Source organism: Corvus kubaryi, unplaced genomic scaffold, assembly GCF_017639235.1.
Source record: "Corvus kubaryi isolate FWS band 111438036 unplaced genomic scaffold, C.kubaryi_AGA036_p1.0 65494, whole genome shotgun sequence".
Lineage (NCBI taxonomy): Eukaryota > Metazoa > Chordata > Aves > Passeriformes > Corvidae > Corvus > Corvus kubaryi.
In genome coordinates, this window is record NW_024582050.1 from 14,987 (window position 1) to 36,062 (window position 21,076).

At 38.4% G+C, this 21,076-nt stretch overlaps 1 long non-coding RNA gene across 1 annotated transcript; it reads right to left on the reverse strand.

The window, feature by feature from the left end:
- Positions 1-713: 713 nt before the first annotated feature.
- On the reverse strand, positions 714-18,574 carry LOC121673549. The gene is made up of 3 exons (XR_006019237.1): positions 18,563-18,574; positions 7,554-7,555; positions 714-3,914 (listed from the first exon to the last, which is right to left on the reverse strand). It is a non-coding gene; the product is annotated as an uncharacterized LOC121673549 (long non-coding RNA).
- Between the last annotated feature and the right edge of the window lie 2,502 nt (positions 18,575-21,076).

Here is a 21,076-nt window from a genome sequence, read left to right on the forward strand (position 1 = left end):
GACACAGACAAAGAAGACACAGAAACTGCTGATTCTTTCCATCAGGCATACAAAATGTCGCATTTTGTTATGAGATCTTTAATTTTAACAATGAAAGATGAAAACATGGCATAATTTATAAATTTTTTATAATGGCTGAAGTCTGTTGATGGAAATATATCCTTCTTCTCAAGCACAGCAAATACCCCTTGTGCCACAGAGGAGAATACCAGTTTCCTATGCTACCAGCATTGCCCGAAAGAGCAATATAACAGGACTTCTTAGTCCTTTGAGGTGGTATCTTTGTCTAACTTCGCTTTGTTCCTCACCTTAGGAAAGCTAGAAATTCGAGGTAGCCACAGCACAGTGACTGTGGAAGACAGTGACATTCATACATTTGTACACTTCTGTTTCTAATGACTTGGGATAACAGGGTGGGAAGAGGAGTGGAGGTAAGAACACGAATCTCTGACAGAATTACCTAAGGGCACTAGAAGTCAGACAAAAAGCTAAGTACAGGAGTGCATATGGTGATTTATTGAACATTGCATGAAAAGCTGCTGCCTTTTTCTATGTGACATGGAGATGGATGTGGACCATGTCATGAGAAGCAGAAAGAAAGGAAGCTTGCTGTAATTATCAGAGCTGCCTGTCCTTCATCTATCCATCAACAGGAGAGGAAGTGGCAGTAGGCTTTTAGATATGATATCTATTTCCTCTTGAACTAGATCTCCCAGCAGAGACAGCACAGGAGACAACTACCATAAGAGAAGTCAAGTGGTTGAAATGAAAGCTAATTACTGCATCTCTGGATGACTAAAACATTTTAAAATCCCTTTCCTGAAGTACTGTGATGCATATGTATCATACATATAAACAGTCCTTTATATTTGCGTTGCTACAGTACAGGTGGAGTTTTATACTAATTTGTCTTGGAATTTAAAATATTTGCACTGGAACTGTTAAACATCTGGTAGCAATGGAGACTACACAATTTTTAAAATGTTTCTCATAACAATGCTTATTTGGAGAGGTTTAATGATTACTTTAAATAAATATATTCCCAACCTAACACCAAAGCTGTGATTCAGATGATCAAGCAGCAATTTTTAAAATCAGAATTTGTTATGAGCTTGATTTCATTATTAGGTTTACATTGTCTTTAAGTAAACAGAATAATAAAGAGGGCAAGCACACACTGAAGTACCATAATCTAACTTGTAATTTCCTCTTCCATTTCCAGAATGAAGAAGGTTAAGAGCAAGCTACCTCAAAGCTCCCAAGCACCCTCCCCAACATGCTAGTGAGGGCTATAATCTAAGTTTTTTTAAAGTAATAGCTCCAAACTTTTTTACCACCACACACAGGTGAGTTATCCATGCACAGAGCATCTCAAGGTACACAGGCACTTATTGCTCATGCACATTCATGGCACAAACAGGTGAGTGGGTACATGCAAAAGAACATGCAGAATCAGACACTTCTCTCCTCCTAGTTTTATCTCCTTCCACCACCCATAGCATGTTTCTGGTTGTTTAGTAGATAAGACACTCCTAGTGGCATCTCAACATTGATGAAAGAAGGAAGTTTTCAATGACAAACCCCTCCTACTGTTTTTATTACAGCAGGTTTAACACAGTAGCTGCCAATATGAAAACACTTAGATCCAATTAAATATTTTTCAAATATAATGCAGACATAGACCTCCCTGTTTCTATGTTCTCTTCATTTTTGTAACTGTCATATCTCACAATATCTTTCTGAGCTAAAATAGATCTCAGGTGAAATTCTCAGAAGGATCTGCAGTTCAACTGACTTTAATGAGATATATAGTCTTTGGTGTCACAAGTGCTTTTGAAAATACTGCCTTTCAACTTCCCTTTGAATACCATCCTTATTTGAATTAGACTCTGGGAAATTATATCCCAGTAGTTTTCCAAGCTTTATCTATCACTGACAACCCTTATAAAAGTCCTTGCCAAATGTCTTAGGATTTCAGGTCAATCCCTCAGTGTCTCCACTCTAGAGACAGACAACGCTGAAGCTGCTCTTGGAAGGTCAAACCTCATACCAGTGAAATTTCACACAGTTACCATTTTGCTCTGAAGCAGAGCAGGCTTAAGGGAGGTTCCCAAAGTCTCTTGCAAAGGCATCAGGGGGAGACCAGTATCACCTCACAGAGCAGGATGATAAAGGGCTTTTTGCTGCTTCACAGAAATTTCAATAGAACCAGTAAGGTATCATTTATCATTTTCCCCATCCCTATTAAGCTGGTAGTGTTTCTGACCATTGAAAACTCTCAATTATTCTTTTATTTTATCATCTGTTGCTACAGCATGGGTATAAGAAAGTTATTTGAGAAAAAATAAAAGATTGAAAACCACAAACATTTATGAGCAGGCAATAATTTTTGATCTCAAACTCATCATTAATGAGTATAATGTTTTAAAATAGAAAAATCATGGCTAGATGGAAGAGCAAACAAATATTATAGTTTGGATAGACTTCAGGTATAGTAAAATACCAAGGAAAACATTCCTTTGTATGCTAATGAACAAGAAAAATCTAAGAAGAAAGTAACTCTGTCAACCACGGAGTGTGCATTTGGTCTGAGATTGCAAATAAAGAGGAAAATGATAACAAGGCACCTGGTGTTTGGACAGCAAATATTTAAATTCTATCTAGCAACACAATACTTGCCGTGAAATATGTAGGCTCTCAGTTTTTCTGGCACCTGGGAGAAGTTGCTTTGTTCACATTTTTAAACTAAGATTGCACAATACCAGCCAACTATTTTGTCCGTGTGATTCAATGTAAGACAAGGATACAGAAAACCTCTGAATTTTATTTAAGGTTTTCTTTCTGTGTTTATTTGCTCAAGCCAGTAAATAAATTTTTAAAAATCACCTTTGTCCACAATGCAAGAGTGCCTTTGCAGAAAAAAGGAGTCTGGGAAGATTGAATACCATATTTCCCTCTAATTTTGAAAACGATCACTGCTGAATGTTTTCTGAGGGTAAAAGTGTAATTGGTTATAGATCAATAAGCAATTTCATTCAAAAGGAACTCAACTCTTCCTGAAAGTAGAGACATTCTGAAACAAAAATCAAACTAACGCATTAACAAAGTTCAGACTAATCTAAACAACAAAATTTTATACTGCCCTAGTTATGCTTTTCTCAATTGATCATTTATTTATGACGCCATAAAACTCCATATGCTTTCAATTTTGATTGCTAGTTCCTTGCTTTAAGGCAGCTGAAATTACTTTTTTAGACTTCCTAGCCTGACAGTCTTCCTTTCTGCTTAAGATTTACCATCACAAAAGAGTGATGAAATCAGAGGACAAGTTCTAATACTAACAATAAGCACAGTCAGCTGTAATACACTGCAATTCCCCAATCAGATTCCAGATTAAATCCCCCAGGGTAAACATACTTCCCTCTGACACTGCTAAATTCTGTTCCATGTAATTACACTGCAATAAACTGCTCTATCTGTACAGGTATCCCACTATGATTTTTAATTGAAAAGCCATGAAAAGTAGCACTGCAGCAAATAAAAGGCATTTTGAGTATGTCTGAGACCCTGTACAGCATCATATGCTATAAACCAGTATCATTTAGTTCACTATTGACCCCAAAAGGTTCATTAACTGCTATAATTACATTCAGATAAAATAAATTTAAACCCCACAAATGTAAGAACAACCAAAACAAGAAGAAATCTCCCACCTTTGGTGCTGATACTTACGATATGCAGCTCTAAATAATCTCCAAGGCCAGTAGAACTGTCCACTCGCACCAGCACAGCCTCTTTTTGCACAGTGCTAAACCCTATTGCCAGTCTGTCGGCTCGAGTGCTCGGCCGGTCGTTAGGAGGCCACGTGTAAGTGATTTGTCCACCACCTTTGCTAAAGATATACGTTGTCCCCGCTGGAAAAAAAAAAAAAAAAAAAAAAAAAAAAGAAATATAATCAGCCCACTTGCACCGGTACCAACCCACGTGGAAATCACATGCCCTACAAAAATCAGGTTCTCACATAGTAAATGGATTCATAATCTGTATTTCAACGTGAAGAGGTCTTTATCTCTAAAAATTATGCAGCAAGTGAAATATTAGTGGGTTTTATATTGTGCAATCAGCACAGAATATAACTTAATTGCAAATGAAACGACTTGAAATACCATAGCTCTGATTCAGAAATGCACATCTATTTGGAAGAGTTCTTAAGCTTATGCTTGATGAACATATTTCTGTGATGTGTAGAACAGGGACGAGTTAAACCAAATGCCTTCCTCAACTGAGCCTATGTGGAGAAGTCAAGTAATTCCTGTTGCCTCATGGCTGACAAAAAAAATGCAGCTACTTATTTACACAATGAAAATGATACATGATGGTGGCCAGCAGAGCAAGATGTTAACAAATACATACAGATAAGACTTTTACAGATCTGAGGTTTATCATCCTGTGACAGATGGGGATAACAAATGAACACATACTTGTCTTGTCAGGACAAAGAGATTAGTCTACCATCTGAGTAAGCAATGGCTTATTTGCATAATGCTCAATGTATATCTTTTAAAAGTGGAAATCTTTAGACATTATATCTAGGGTGCACTTACAAAATCTATAATCTGTTTGAAACAAGTGTTGTAATCCAAAACCACTTAGCACTCAGGTGCTTAACTTCATCACCAGCATATTTCCTCAGAACTAAAATAGCAGCGTATCCGGACATTTTCCATTTTAAACTTGTATCTTAACAAGAGCAACAGCACAGAGCAGGCAAATTGTGCATGCACTTGATCTTTCATTGGAAAAGTCACTACAAGCTGTCCACTCCTTTCCCATGAGGATAGGTCAAAGCTTAGGGAGATAGGTTAATGCATTGTAAACACAGATGTCTAGTTTTATTATCCGTCCTAAGCTGTCTCAAAGCGTGGCTACTCTCAATTTTACTGCATTTCATCTATTTTTATTACATTTTATCTATTTTATTAAATAGAACAAGTGGGAATATTTTTAAACTAAAGGAGAAAAGACTTAGCTTCTATACCAGGAAGAAATTCTTTACTCAGAGGGTAGCGAGGCACTGGAACAGGTTGTCAAGAGAAGTTGCGGAGACCCCATCCCTGGAAAGCCAGGTTGGATGGGGCTTTGAGCAACCTGATCTAGTGGGTGACATCCCTGTCCATAGCAAGGAGGTGGAAGGGGGTGGAACTAGCTAATCTTTAATGTCCCTTCCAACCCAAACCGTTCTGTGATTCTATGAAAAGTAATTCAGTTTATTTCATCCAATGTTCTCACTCTCTGCTTCACGTGTCCACCTAAGGAGAGAGTGCATAACAACATAATTGCAATTTTCTTACTTTCTTTCAAGGTTGCCCAAAAATGCTGTGAGCATATAAAGTGATCTAAAATCCCTTGAATCCGCAGACTTTTAAAGCCAAAGCCAAGAAGGACTGTACAGTTACACAACTTGTTCAACTCCCAGGTGTCTCAAAATCTTACTGTACTAGTGAGCAAGACTGCTTTGTGTCAGATGTAAAACAAAAAGGACACCCAGTCTTTTTGAAAAGCTCCCCTATATTTATTTCTAGCATCACTTTTCCTTTACAGAAATACATGCCTACAACCCTATCTATTAATTACGGTTTTTTTCCAGTGCCATCAATCTGTAATAATTTATGCACTGTGCATAGCACTAAAACCACTGTAAATCTCATTTTATATTAATACACTTGTGGGATAGTTTCACTGTGCTTCAAATAGATTTGCTGGCTTTTCTCTTGATGCCAAAATACCAACCTGCACGTGTTTCAGGAAAGTTTGTCAACTTCTTCAGCAAAGACAAACACAATAGCAGGGCTGTTATTTAAGGTTTCATTTACACTCTAAGTAAAACCAGGTTTTATCTTTATTATAAAGAGTTTTGCATGAGTAGCGAAGATTGGGGCTGTGCCAGGATTGGTAATAGAAATGGGCAAAGGTGTCTGGTTTAGGAATGTGTGAGACAAAACCCTCCTCTCCTGCTCTCCCACCCTGGCTTTCCTCCTGTGCAGTGATCTAAAATGCATGATAATCTGCTGTGTGTCATTAATCTTCAGTTGTAATACATCCCAAAACAGAGATACATTAGACAGGTAATATCACTGCTGATGGCCCCCAAGTTCTCCTCTTTGCTGCTACTGTTGGCTTCAAAGCTTCAACTGATGAGTTGGGACCTTCATGGAGTTTATGTCACTGTGGTGTCTGGAGTGAAAGGATTGGGTCTGTGCTGATGAAAAACTGAGGGCTTGACCCAAAGCTCATTAAAAACAGTGACAGCCTTTCTGTTGACTTCATAAAACATTGTGTCAGGTCACAAATGAGGTTCTTATAAGTAACAAAAATGAGAAGGCTAAGGAAAAACAACTCCTTACACCTCAGTGTCACAAATGAAACCTGCTAGAATAGTACCTAAGATTTAAGTGGCAGTGCATAATTCTCCTTTTCTTGGTTGTAACAGATGTGTTTACCCAATTTAGAAGACAAAGGAAAAGCCTGCCAAGCACGGTGGAGTCATACAGAATACAATGACCCAGAAGTAAGTCTTCAGATCTGAACAATGAGAGGCTTTGCTGTTCTTATTCAGAGTGAATCTTTGCTGCATTTTTTTGTTAAATACCTCCCTTCAAATCAACCAGTGAAGAGCAATTCATTCCATACTGCTGCCGCATTGAAGCCAAGGTCAATGTCAGTGTAGCTGGATAAATCTAGATGTAAATCTTTAACTACACAGAATAAACATAAAAGTTTAAAAAAGTATCTTTTATCCATGAGAACATGTGGCTTATGGGTTTTATGACAAAACTTTCCCTCCTTTACAACTGCCCATTTTGTAGCTCTTCTAACTAACTGTGTGTCTGGTAAAAGACTAATTAATCCATGCTGATGAATACAGATCTGCCTCTGTCTGAGCTGTACAGGGAGTCACGTTCTTCAAATTTCCTGTATTAATTATGAAAAAAATGGGTCGGAAGCCATTTGAGAATAGATCCTCTGGTGTTTATATTTCGAGAAAGACAAATATAATATTGTAAAATTTATTCCTTGGGGATTGATCTCAGCTTATAGCTCAACCTCCCATTAACTATTAAAAGCTAGAAACTGAGCAGTTGTTGGAAGCAACCTTCCTTACTACCTGTTTTGGATATGTTAAGAAACAACAGAGGAAGCCTAATTCACTTGCTTCATAAAGGCTTTTATGCTCTCTGACAAACCTTATAATGTCTCTTCCTCTCTTTCAGAACATTGTCACAAAACTCCAGTCATCTTCCTCCTCTCTCTTAGCTTGTGGCACTGTGTTGTTTGGGGTTTATCATCTCCAGAGAATTGAAAGCAGTGGAATTATAATGTCAAGAACAGCAATGCCATCAGCACAGTACTTGTAAGCAGGCAACTTTGTAACATGCCAGTTATATCTCTCAGCCACAGAATTCACTGCTTAATTCTTTATGCTTCCATGCATCCGCACAATGTTTAGGAAAAATGTCCACACAGCTCTTTGAAATTCTTACCCATGAAAGCACGGCTCCCATTGTAACAAAACGCCAGTGGTCAAGATACAGTAATGTTTTTTAATGGCCTGGGCCTCTGAAGTCCTATTTGTTTGCAAAATTCATCTTTATGAAATAGTGCCTTCATTTCGGCACAGCCTGGCAGCAACTCAAGGACATCTGCTTACCTCTACAGTATTAAGCAGATAAATATTTTGTTTAGTACCCATTTACTGTATTTATTATTGTTTATGACTGCAAAGCTTTTCAATATTTATTGCTCTGAAGTCACATTTGATGTAGCTTAATAGTTTGCTCAAATCAACAACAAATCAACAGCTTTCTGCCTTCCTCATGTTCATTCCAATTTTGAGTTTAAGGTATATTGCACTGAAGGGTAATGTACATAATTCCATTTTTCCCGTATAATGTAAGTAGCATAATGTTTATTTTCAACATCCACATCAGGTTTCAGGTGTTGATGAAGTGAATGCAATGGTTTGATTAAACTCTGAACCCTAATAAACTGTGATTCCATCACATTCTGTGACTGAAAAACTGAAGCCTGTAAACTTCTGTAATGAAAACTATTAGCTTCACTTTCAGTAATAGAAAAGCAATTTTTAACTATTATAAAAAATATGAAGGGTAAGGATTGCTAGTAACAAGAAATTACCCAATAATGTAATTTTCTTCTTTCTGTACCTTATCAGTACTTCATTCTGCGCTACAATGTGAATTCTCTTATTCCCATTGGTAAGTAATTACTTGCACTGATAAACCTGCTGAATCCAGTGAGACTGTTTGTGCAGGCTACTATTAATTACCAAGAATGAAGAATTTACAATATGAAAACATATATATACACACACACGATTGTCCAAACGTCTATATGAAGGCATTAATTACATTTACTATGTTCAGAGGAGCACATAAATCTCCATTAATACTCACTTTTACATATTCATCTACGCATTTTCAGTCCACACAAGCTGAAGTTCAGAAAAGTACACAAAATTTCTGTACATATATTTGTACAGATTTTCTAAGGTAAGTAAAGAAAGGAATGCTTCAAGCCAAAAACATGATGTGCTGGGGGAGAGAAGGAGAGGAGGGGGTTTCAAAATTATCCATTTGGTGGATTAAAATACAACCTTTCTGTATCGTTTCTTCCTAGACTTTGATGTGCTATTAATTATTTACACAGAAGGGAGAAAATATGCCACAGGGTTGAGGTGAGGAGGGTATGGCCATTAGGGTTAACCATGGGAAGGAGACAGAATGAGCTGCTGGAAGAAGTATTTCAAACTAAGGACTAGATTCAACTGAACGTTTCCTGAAGGCATTCTCATACACTCTCTCCCACAAGTCTGGGCAGGAGCCTGAATATGGATTGCAACTTCTCTCCTGAAAGAGCAACATCAGGCTATTTAATAGCAGGGGAGGTGTATTGCATGGGGAAAGAGAAAATGTTCAAATGGATTATTGCCTGTAGCCCTCCAAAGAGCTTGAGCCACAAGGGTAGGAATGAATGTCGTATTTTCTGGCCAGATTCTCTTAGATTTGTGGATAACAGGAGCGTATTTATGATGTGCCTAAGCTTGGCAAACCTTGATAAAGGTTCAAAGGTTTCCTGGAAATTGGTTGCTACTCCAAACAATTTCTAGTTAGGTCCTTGAACCCATCTAACTGCATGTCCAAACTAAGACTGTTACAAACAGTCTTAACATTTGTCACCTGTAAGGTCACAAACTGCACAGCATAATTCCTCCGTAATTCCATTATTTCGTTCATTGATCTTCCCTTCTTCCAGAATAACTGGAAGAAAACTCACTGACCAAAGCACCATAGACAAAGATTGTTGCTGGGTTTTGTTATTAATATTGTCATTAATGATATCATCATCTCTCTTCAGGTAAAGATGCTGAGGAAAATAAAGCAAATAGAAAACGTGTCTGCCTCCTATCAGCCTTTTATGGCACCCCCATTTCACTGTGCTACAGCTCAGCTCTAAAATTCAATGTTTCTGTACGAGAGGCTGAAGCCACATCTTTCCAACACCTCAACCAACTCCATCAGCTGGAGCAATTCATTTAAAAGAGCCAACAAAGCAGTATCTACTACTCATTCAAACACAATTTTACATTGCATTATAGAACTCTTTCCAACACACTAAGGTGACCCTGATTTGCTTTATCAGGCCCTAAAAGACTTTTCATCACATTGCATCCAATTTTTCAGAGACATCTATAAACCAGTGCTGTAGGTGGTTTATTATATTCAGCTATCCCCTAAGAGCTGTCTCCAGGTAGAGGTCTAAGCGATAATAGAACCAACACAATCTCAAGTCACACTGAGCATCCCAGCCTTTGCAGTGGCATTTGTTGAAGATTCAGGATACTAACACAGAAGCAAAGTTTTTTCCCCTCAGACCAAAGAAAACCCGCTAAGAAAACCACTCCTTTCTCTACTTCTTCCTTCTTACAGTCTATGGCTATTGTATTCAGGCAGTTGTTCATATTTTACCTTGCATGTAATAATGAAGTAGGTGAATAAATACTCCATTCCTGTTCTAAAAGTTTTTATAATTTAAATTCCCTAGTTTCTACCACGCTCTATTGATTTCAATAGGGTCACTAAACAACAAAACTAAAATTTGTGAGTAACAATGGTTCAACAAATACATATATCTATAAAGAACAACTCTGACACAGCATCAGTATTCCAAGTCAGCACCATTCTTAGCATCATAAATGACATAGTTAAAATAAAAGTTTCAAAGAATTTAAAGAATTTTCCAACTAGAGTGTTTTTAATATTTTAAATCAAGTAGCATCTTACACCTTGAATGACCCCATTGATTTAGATTAGATCACTTATCTGGAGTAAGGTGCTACTCAGTTTGAGTAGGGACACTGAACTAAGAGCCTCAAATTGTGCTTAAAATGAATATAATTTTGAGAAGGACCTCAGCTAAGCAAGAGCCAGCTGAAAGGACTCCTAAAAGAAGAGAAATTAAGAGTATCTGTGAATCTGACTTATTAACAAAACATGAGTTGATTAACTGAATGTCAATGGACTTGATAGTATTAAGGCACTGATTCTGTAAAATTATTTTTATTAGCTTTGAAACATCCACAGGAAAAAAGTTCTGTGGTTTGTTGATCTCATAAATATGCTCACTTATACAAAAAAATCACTATCTATTTTATGAAAGGATACAGTTTTTCTAACACAAATCTGACACAGAGTGATAAAAGAAAATTATTGTTCTTCTCCAGATTCTCTCAGTTTAAAAATTTTATGGGCTGCCTATTACCTATCACTTTTCCAGTATGAATGCTGTTCAAAATGAATTTGAAACATTTCTGTATGAAATATAAGGCAAGTAATTCCCCATTAGGCCTTGGACCTTTATGCAATGTAGATGGTTAGAAAATGATCTATTTTGGAAATTAAAGCCTGCTTTAAATGTCATATTGCACTCAACATGAAACATTTTAATCCATTATAACTCTATTAAAGGTAACAAGGATACAAGATGTCTGATTCTTAAAGCTTGCCGAAAAGTCAGATGGAAATTAAAAGCCAAATGTCTATAAATAAAGGAAGGTTTTATTCCTCCTACAACCTTGTCAACATATAGTTAAAGATAAATTTCTTGAACGCTGCTTACAGAAGTGGAAATTGCGTGGTTGAGAAACACATATGAGGAGGCAATGGATTAAAAAGTATTGCCTAACAGATAAAATGTAAAGGCATTGTCAAGGGAACTCCCCTGTCTGACCATCCAGGAGCCACTCTGGTGTCACCCTCACACCACCTGAGCTGGGACCGGGGCTGCTTCCCAGCTATACCCCCACACTCACACAGTCACACCAAGTCTCCTTCCCAGCGCCACCCTGGGCTTCCCATAGCAGAGTCCCAGACATCCAGAGCCTTAAAATAATTTAATCATGGAATAATAACTAAGCAACAGAATAAGAAGATAAAATAATAGCTCAAGCTGGTGCCTTTGAGGAGGGACCGTGAGCAAAGAAACCCCTGGGCTTTTATAACCTCGCAGCCCTAGCGTGCCAAAGTCTGTGTGGTCAGCTCCTGCTGGCCCTCAGTGTCTGGTCCTGTGGCTGGGCCACAGGTCCCCGTGCCCTCTTGGGCTCAGGGTCGGGTTCCTGGCCCTCAGAGCCCAACCTGCAGCTGACACTGCAGCTGCAACCTGAGCTACCTGCACTAAAGGTACTCCTCAACACCACTGTCAGTTTGAAATCAGTAAACTCAAGCACTCTCGAAGACAATAGGACTGTTCCAGTCTCCACACTCCTGACACCAGGAAAGTTCAAGGCCTAAACTTCAATTTCATCACAGTTGCAATCAGTTCCATCAAAATAAATGAACTGCACGTGCACTGATTTGCTTCTTATGCCTTATTAGTTGTGCCAAATCCCAAATGAACGCAGTGAAGGGGCTGGTTAGTTGAAGTGATTTGTAACAGGATGCAGGAACTAGGACATTAACTCAAATACTATGCAGGTTGATAGAGACCAAATGTTGTCACCATCTGTTGGTGCCCTATGTGAAATCATTCAGTGGTTCCAGTCCAGGGACTTTACAAACTCAACAGATACCTGGCAAAAGTTAAAAATTCCCTAAGCCAAGAAACTTGAGTTGTTAGAGTTTCCGAGCTTGCTGACTCAGCTGGGAAGCCAGTAAGTTGAAGGCAGAAACCAGGACCTGAGCATCTCCCACATTAAGTAGTTCTGCACAGATGTCCTTATAGGCCAAAAACTGGTAAAACAAAATTAAATTTTCTCTGTATAGGAAAGGCAATGTTCTTTTCAGAGAAAGAATAATTATTTATAAGTCATTATTTCATGCAAAACATTAGTGCCTGAAGTTATGTTTTTATTCAAGCACCTACAGAACTATCCTGATTCTCAGAAGTGTTATTGCATTTCTGGCAACCTTTAAAAATACCCCCCCCCTGTTCTTTAAATAGGGATCAAAACATTTGAAATAGCTGGCCTTAAGTCATTTAATAGTGTTAGAATGGACAGGAGCTCAGCTGCAAGTGCCCAGCATGCTTCTAGGCTAAAGTCTTTATTTCTTATTGACTTCCTTACTAATATAATATTCCAGCTATCCAGTCTTACATTAACTTAGTTATTTTTAAGCGACGTTTATATTATGTTCCTTGTTAAATTGTGCATCTCATAATTGAATCTTGAAAAATCCTTAGAGAGCTTTCAAAAGTAGCCAAAACTCGTCTTAGAAGAAAGGCATAGCATGCTAAAAGTGAAAGCACTGCAAGCCCGCCAAAGTCACTGAAAAATGATCCACGCCCAAGGATGTCAGATGCTGGACTAGGATAAGATGTTGCTATTGCTTGCAGCAGAAGGATGGTACTGGCAACACTGCAACTTGCAGGGTTTGCTGAGAGGCAGCCTCTGCTGAGAATAGGTAATTGTATTATGGGCAGTGTGCACTGAAGCTTAATTTTGCTTGTTTGCAAATGCAGTGAAGAGTAAGAAGTTCTGTGCCATACATGCTCTCCTACTAATTACCCAACTACTAATACTTAGGAGACAAAGTATTCTTGTGGCAACATTTCTGAATGTTTTTGAGTAGACAGACATAGGCTATAGCTCAAGGAAAATAGAAAGAGCACAGTTTCTTAGAGATATTACATCCTGAAATGCAAAAATAGCAACCATTCTTTGTGTAACAAAAATGAAATAAAATGAAATGCAAGAGATGAAATCTTTGGAAAAACACCAGGCCTCCCTGAAGCACATGAATCCACCCCTGAAGTAGCTGTTCAGAGGCATCTCAGAAGGAGACCTGGCACAGAGAAAGACTGATGAGCAGGTTGCATACTGACTGCAGTGTTGTGGCACTGCACCATCTTCCTAATTCCAAGCATGAACAAAACTTCAGGATATTTAATTTGATATACAAATCAAGTTTTAAAGCCAAAGCTAGTCATCATCAGCATTATATGTACTCAGACCTCCAAAAAGTATTAGGTAAAAGAGGAACATGATATAAAAGTCACTGCTTGGTTGCCTCAAGAAAATAAGAACCAGGAAGCAGATATAAATAATACTTTATTTGGAGAGTTGTCCTAATCATTATCCCAAGGATTGACTTTGGGACATCAGTGTTTACTTACATTATCAAGACTGTGCACGAAACAAACAGTGTTTAATAGGTGTACACAGACACAGCTGTATTTGTACTTGACTCTTTAAGGTTATTAGACCATTATAACAAGAGTTAACAGGGGCCAGCCAGGTTGGGCCAATTCACTTCCTTCCCACTTCTTTCTGTTCTACTGCATAATAGATTTTCAATTGTGGCCTGGCACAGAAGCACTACATGCTTTGTCATTATGATAATTGCCATCATTCTTCTTTGCAAAGTCCTTATGCTGTTGTTTGTAAGCAACAATTCTCTGCCAGCTCCAGAGGATAAAGAGCTGCAGTGAAAAATATGCATGTTAATGCTTTTCACTGTGTTACACAGTTAAGTAATTAGAGAGCGTGGTTTAACCACTGGATTCCACAACAATGTTTGGAGAGAACATGACAAAAGAGTTTTGGGCTCTGAGCTATTCAATCATCTCCCCAGGGACTAACTCAAGTGTTGGCTCTGACACTCCATATGCCAGTGCTATCAGCTATAACTTAATTCACTTGTGTATGCAAGAAAGGTGAGCAGTTAATCACCCTCTGAAGACTAACCCAGCTTAATTAGAGCAGTGATTTTGTGTAGGCCACTCTCACTTCCTAAGGTCTGGCTGCAGAAAATTATGATTGCTTTTAACATTCTGAAGTGAAGATCAGCATTCAATAGTTTGGAAAGCCTTACTTTAGCACAGTACTTTACAGTAACATACACAAAGATGTAAAGAATACTTCACAACTGTAAGTAATACCAACGCATGTGGAAAATCATTCTGTGAAGAAATGTGCTCAGAGATAGCTTACTGAAAAATGGGTTTTCTTATAAGTATGCTCAAAAAAACCCAACCCAAAGTAAAACAGAACATTTCCCAAGAAAAGAAGGAAAAAACCAACATTTTAAATACACTAAACACCGGTCCTGCAGAATGAACTGCAGCACACTACTTGGAAGTTTTGAGGACCCCTGCACTACAGTATTTTCTTACAGCATTTCTGTAACACAAAACATATTTCTAGGTATGTTTCTGCATCTCACACAAAGATTGATTCTATTGAAGACACACAAATATTAAGATAGGGATTGCATGCTATTTGACTTGAAATTTGTTAAGTTAAATTTTAAAAGTCATAGGAAGGTTCTCTGCCTATTCATGTAAGGAACATCAATCAGAAATTAAGAGTCATTATTTCAATGCAGAAGGTTTTGTTCGTATCCTGATTAGCTCTCAAAGGACACTACCTACTCACATGCTGGAGTCTCAGTAAGAAGGCTATTCAATGAGAGGCTGGCTTTGTGATGATATTGCCAGCATTTGTAATAACAATGCAACCTAAACACCGAAATTAAACAACAGAGTAGTATTTTTGGAATACCCTGCTGTTCTAAAGTGCATTGTGAATATTAACATATTCCAGTAAATTAGTTTGCACTCATTATCATAAGCAATTACTTACTGTTTAGATGCTGCTGATATTAAATTGGCAAGCAATTTGCAAGAACTAAGACACAGCATAAAAAACTTTTCAAAATTCTAACAGTATGAAAAAACAAGTGTCTCTAGTAACACAGTCCCTTACATACAGATGTCTCTCTCTAAAAATTCTGTGAATCTCTTCCTATCAGTTATCTTTTTTCAGCAGCAAGTGGATAACTAACTACCTGAGGCTCTGTGACAAACTCTTTATAAACTTTGTTTTGATTCTGTGGAGTAAATCATAATACCTCAGGCCAAATGCGACAGTAACATCTCATTCACACCGAAAAAAGAAAGTGTTTTCATGCTCATTTTTGAAAATAATAGTTTAGAAAGTATATCAATGTGAAGTTCAGTTCTTTGCTCTCAAAGCTATTACTTTCCTGATATCACACTGTCAGATGGTGAGGGTAAATCAACACTTTTGTCCTTAAGATACAGCCAGGAACAGAACAAGGCATGGAAAACCTGTCCTGCTTTTAGCAATAGTGACAACATAAGCCTATTTCTCTTCAGACCAAGAGAGCAGTAATCCCAAAGGAAATAACCTCAAAAATAAAACCCCAAGTTAGGAAACAAGCAGGACTACTTTTCTGAAGGACACCTAGCGAATGTGACAGACATTCCTAGCCCAGTGTTCTGATTAGCCACAGAAAATGTGCAGATCAGGTAGCGTAACCCAAAGAGCTTTGTGGGAAACCTAAAATAAGGGGAACAATTTGCTTTGTTCCTTAGTTTGCATCTTGGCCCCAAGTTTCAAATGAGAAGCACTGAATGTCTTTTGGCTTACATGACACCACTGCTCAGGTTGCTCCACATGCAGAGATCATGCCAGAGCACAACCAAGGATGGGGACCGAATGGAAGGGTGGGGAATAGCTCTGCTATGGGGCACTTTGTGCCAAAGTCTAGTTGGCAAGGTGGTGATCAGCCAAAGGTTGAACTCAACGATCTTAGAGGTCTTATCCCCTCAGGGTTATCCCTTCCCCTGAGTCAGCCTGCATAGTCAAGGAGCAAAGATCCAGCTGCCAACAGTGCTATCAGCCCTCAAGGACCTCAGAGCTGTCCCTATAGACACAGGATGGGCAGGTTGATCCTTATGCTCCTGGTGAGCTGAAAGACCTCAGTATAGCTAAGTGGAATTTCAGTCCCATGTTTCAGTAAAACACTCACTAATCCTGATCTGGTAGGATTAAGCACCTATTGAAACCACAGCCTCAGCTGAGGGTGTGAGACAGCAAACTACTTGTATGGGTATCGTGCCTATCTGTTTATGCAAAATTGCTTTTAATTCAACTGTGAACCTTAACAGGGACCTTGGGAACCCAGCATAACATAAACAAACCACAGTAGTTTAAGTAATTCCCAGAATACATTTCTGAAAGCATAACTTGTGATCTCAGGTCTCAATCTTTCAAGTTATGTTTCAGTCTGGAACCAATAACTATAACCATCTTATCTTGCAAAATACACAAGACTGTAATAGAAACACTAATGCACCCTTAACTCAATGGTCCCTGTCTGCTGTGCTCAACTTTGTACTCTGCTGTTATAGATTATTGGGTTGAAAATATCTTTGCTAAAAATAGGCATAACTTTTGAAAATAATTTAGTCAGTTCTTAAATGTATTTTATCTTATTCAAAGCTGAAGCACTTTTAGCACTTTTCTTGTCACTACCTTTAAAAAAAAAATTTCTAAATGCTTATTTTTTTAAAATCAAATCTTCCAATTAATTCTGTGAAGCAAAACCACAGATTTTTGCAGCTAAATATGAAGTGTCCCTTGGTCCCTGAAACAAAGTAATGAATTTCTCATCTGATTAGCAAACCCAGTGTTTTGTACTTATTGACCTTGAGTAGAAAAAAAACATTCAGCAACTGTTTGCAATGAGAGCAGGGCTTCAGTCACTTCATATTTCCCCTTTCATCAATCCTCCATTCCTTCCTCCTTCTTATCCTAATCTGCAAGAGTTCTGACAGATTCTTTGGTTTCTAACAATGTGGTAGCCATCATGAGCAGCTCTGAGAGCCATGGCCCAAATCTCCAAACAATTCTCCCTCTTCTGCTTGGGGAAAAAAATACCTTACATCTGACTTTCAATATCAGTGTCCTTAAGCTACTACCTCCTGGTAGGCTAAAAGAGAAGGAATGGAAGCATCAAATTTCATTTTGATAAATAAAAGATTATGCATAACAGCATACAAGGAAAAACAAATTTTTCACAAATCCCAAAAGAGCTATTTCTACATTTTCTGGAGAAATCCCAACTCATCTACATTCAGGATCTTGGCTGTACATTTAGACACAGGATTGTTAAACTGGAACTATAATGAAAAACGCAGGAGTATTTCCTTAAACAGCAATTTCTATTCATTCCAATTAAACCTCCTTAATGTTTGTAGACCCAAACATGGCTTTTTCATACCCGCGTTACACAAAATCTTAGCAGTGATGAAAAATGTCATGTTTCATGAACAGAATTCCTCCCTAAAGCCTCATCATCTAATAATATCAAAACCTAAGGAAATCTGAACTTTTACTAAGAAAGAGCAGATTGTTAGAATTAACAGCTGAAATAAGCATCTGTATATGTGACCTCAAAATACCCTAAAGCCACCTTAAAAATTAGGAGGAACTCTTAATTTGCAAATGCAAATAACAAGGCATTTTTATGTTCCATAGCAGCTTTTCAGCCTCTCTCAGACTTAAACTTACATGTAAGCAGTTCCCTGCACAGGTCAGGTGTGGGTTTAAGGGAAAGCCAAGGGTAGACACATGCCACAAATAAAGGAAAGGTACAGAAAAGCCTTGGATTAGAATTACACTGTGTGCCTCCAACAGTAACATCAACAGGATGAATCTGACACTTACAAGAGAGTCACAAGAGGGCACAACCAAGGAAGAAAATGTTGTGAAGTGGTTAAAGTTACCCTGTGAGCCTCGTTATGCTTGTGCAAACATGGAGCACATCTTAAAAAGATGTTGGACCTAAAGAACACATCTTGCTCTAATTGTTGTGCTGGTGGCTGGAGAAGTCTGCTGTTCTTAGCTCAACATGATAAACTTGACATAATTGTTAAGCACAGCCAAATCACATGCAAATCCCCTGAATGCATGTCAAACAAGCCTGGATCCCTCAAATCCCAGACTATGCTATCCCTATGTTATCCCTCTTCCCTAGGTCAGCAGTAGTGTCCAAGAGACTTAGTGGTACACTGCTTCAGGAAGCTGATGCAGCTCAACTGATGCCGCCTCCTCCTCCTCTGGAATAGCCTGGATGGCCCTATCTGAGTGCTGTGGACTTAAACTGTCAGTGCACTCTTCTCCTGGCACCTGTGTCACTTAAATATTTTTTGGATGTTTCATCTGCTCAAGGGACTAAACTCATTGTATAAGACAAAAATGATAAAGAAAGGATGAAAGTCAAAACTGCAGATAAACAGAATCCACAAGGTTCTACAGTAATGCAAACATAACTGATTGTCAGCTTCTACAAAACCTACCTAATTAGAGCTGTTATCAAAATCAAGATCATGTTAAGTAGTACTAAGCACACCCTGTACTTACATTGATATTCATGTTAACGTTCATCAAAGTAATTTCTGTTTTAAAAGGGATGATTATTTAGTACCATTATCAGTCTGAGCCTCAACATACTATGCTGTCACTAATATGCAGAAGCCTCAGCTTCAGAAAAAGATTCATTATCTGAAGTGCTGAGTCAGTATGAGCTCTGTATCTTGGACAAAATACAGATTCTGAACAGAAAAAAAACCCCAGTCCTGTTTGAGCAAGACACTGTGCCCCTTAGTCTTCCCTTCAGTTGAGGTGGTGACCTGGATCCTTCATCAATAACTCAATTTAGTAATTCTGGACAGCATATAGTAAACTGCTTTCTGTAGCAATTTGCACTGAGGGAGGAGAGCTATTGAGGAACTTTCCCCTCCTTTAAAGAAGACACTTTAGCTGCCACATCCTGTATAACAATCAATGTTTCCCCTAGCTTCTTCCATCTGCTTTCCAAACTAGCAGCCTTAAGAAGGCATTTTCAAAACAAATCAAACTGGTATGTTTTCCTCGTGTTCTTCTATGCAAGTTTTATAAGGGAATAAAGTGTGATTTCATCTGAAAAGATACTCTGAACTATTATATTTTGGGATTTTTTGCCTCAGTGTGTTTCATTTATTTACTTGCACTCAGAGCAGACAGTAAAAGAACAAGCAGCTTGACCTTTGGACAACTGTCAAAAAGCCCAACTCTGCAACTACAACAACCAGTGTGACCTTCTCCTCTACCTTCAGCAGCCAACAATCACACACAAGGAAAGAGAAAAAAGCAGCCTGGCCCATGTAGAAAACAGGACTAGGTCAGGTAACACAGTGGTTCTCAAAGCACTTAAAGATGAGCACTCTGTGAACCCTCTCAGAGCATCTGGGACCTACCAGCTAAATTCCAGAACTGTTCCCTGTGATGCCCTGCCAGCAGCAGCTGCCAGTTTTGCCAGAAGAGATTTATCCACGTTTCTGTAACTCTGTCACCTCAGACTGGATATCGTGTATCATCTGTCTTTCTGAGGGCACCATAAACACCTTATTATTTACTCCTCCATAATCCATATCCAATTTCCACAGCTGCATGTGTACAGAGCTGGCGGGAAGGATTTTGAAGGCGGGGCTTGGTACACAGAGACCTGAGAGTCTCCAGTCTTTACCCAACACACCACTAGAAACGAGGGTAATTTCTTCACAGCAGCACATTCACTGCAGCAAATGGGCAAAGTTTGCTTCCAACAGATTTCCAAGGTCACGATCACCAAAAAGTGTATCTTGCAGCAGTGCTGGGAAGTAAAACACAAAGTGGATATAGATGAAGAGGAAACCTACCATGACTACTGTTAATTCTTAATAGCTCTACACTTCAAGCAAAATACAAGCAGCACATGTCAGTCATGCTCTTAGAGATAGAAACAGCCACTGTATTTTCTGGCTCCTTTCTATACTGCATTGAAAGTGGCTTGGTTTTATTAGGAAAAATATATAATGCACATCCTATGCCGTGCAATATGCTCCACGACTCAGAGGGCATGTGGTTGATTTTATTGATTCAGTTTTCACACTACTGTAACCCCATTATTGCCAGCAGAGCAATTGGAAACTGCAAGCAGATTCTAGATTGATGGACTCTGATATTTCTAATTTTCTAAAGTATACAGCTAGCTTTATTTCTATTCCTTTCCTTTTTTTTTTTTCATTTGGATTTTCCTTTCTAATAAACCCACTGCTGAGGGACACCTACTCAATGGTAGTCTAGTAAAAAAGGGACAGAATTCATTCCATTAGAAGCATTTATTGGTATTATTAGGATTTTACAACATGATAGCATAATCTATCCTTTGCCTGAAGTAAACACTCTTAAAGGGAAGTCCACAGAGAGAGTAAAACTGAAGCATTTTTTGAAGTGGTGAATACTAATCAGATCTATAGCTGGAAGAAAAAATGTTGTAACAGGAAGATACAGCAAGCAGACCACGCGACAAGCATGATACCAAGGAATCAAAATATGACTGTAGCATATATTTCAGAACAATAAGAGAGGGGGAAGAAATCAAGGACAAATTGACAGGAGGAAAATATGACTGTCACTATTAGGAGCTAGAGAAGAAAGTCAGGGCAGAAAGGTGAAGATTTGAATGCTTGCACTGAAATCAGCGCAGTGGGAAAGATGAGCCAGAGATTTCCCAGCTTGTGTCTCCAGGCTCTGTTACAGCTCAGGATGAGACTGCCAGGGTTTCAAGCTACCACTCATGTTGCAGTGATTGGAGGATACCTGGATTCTTATGGCTCTTGTTGGAGATTATTATGGATGTGTTTCAGGACACCTAGACTGTTAATCACCATA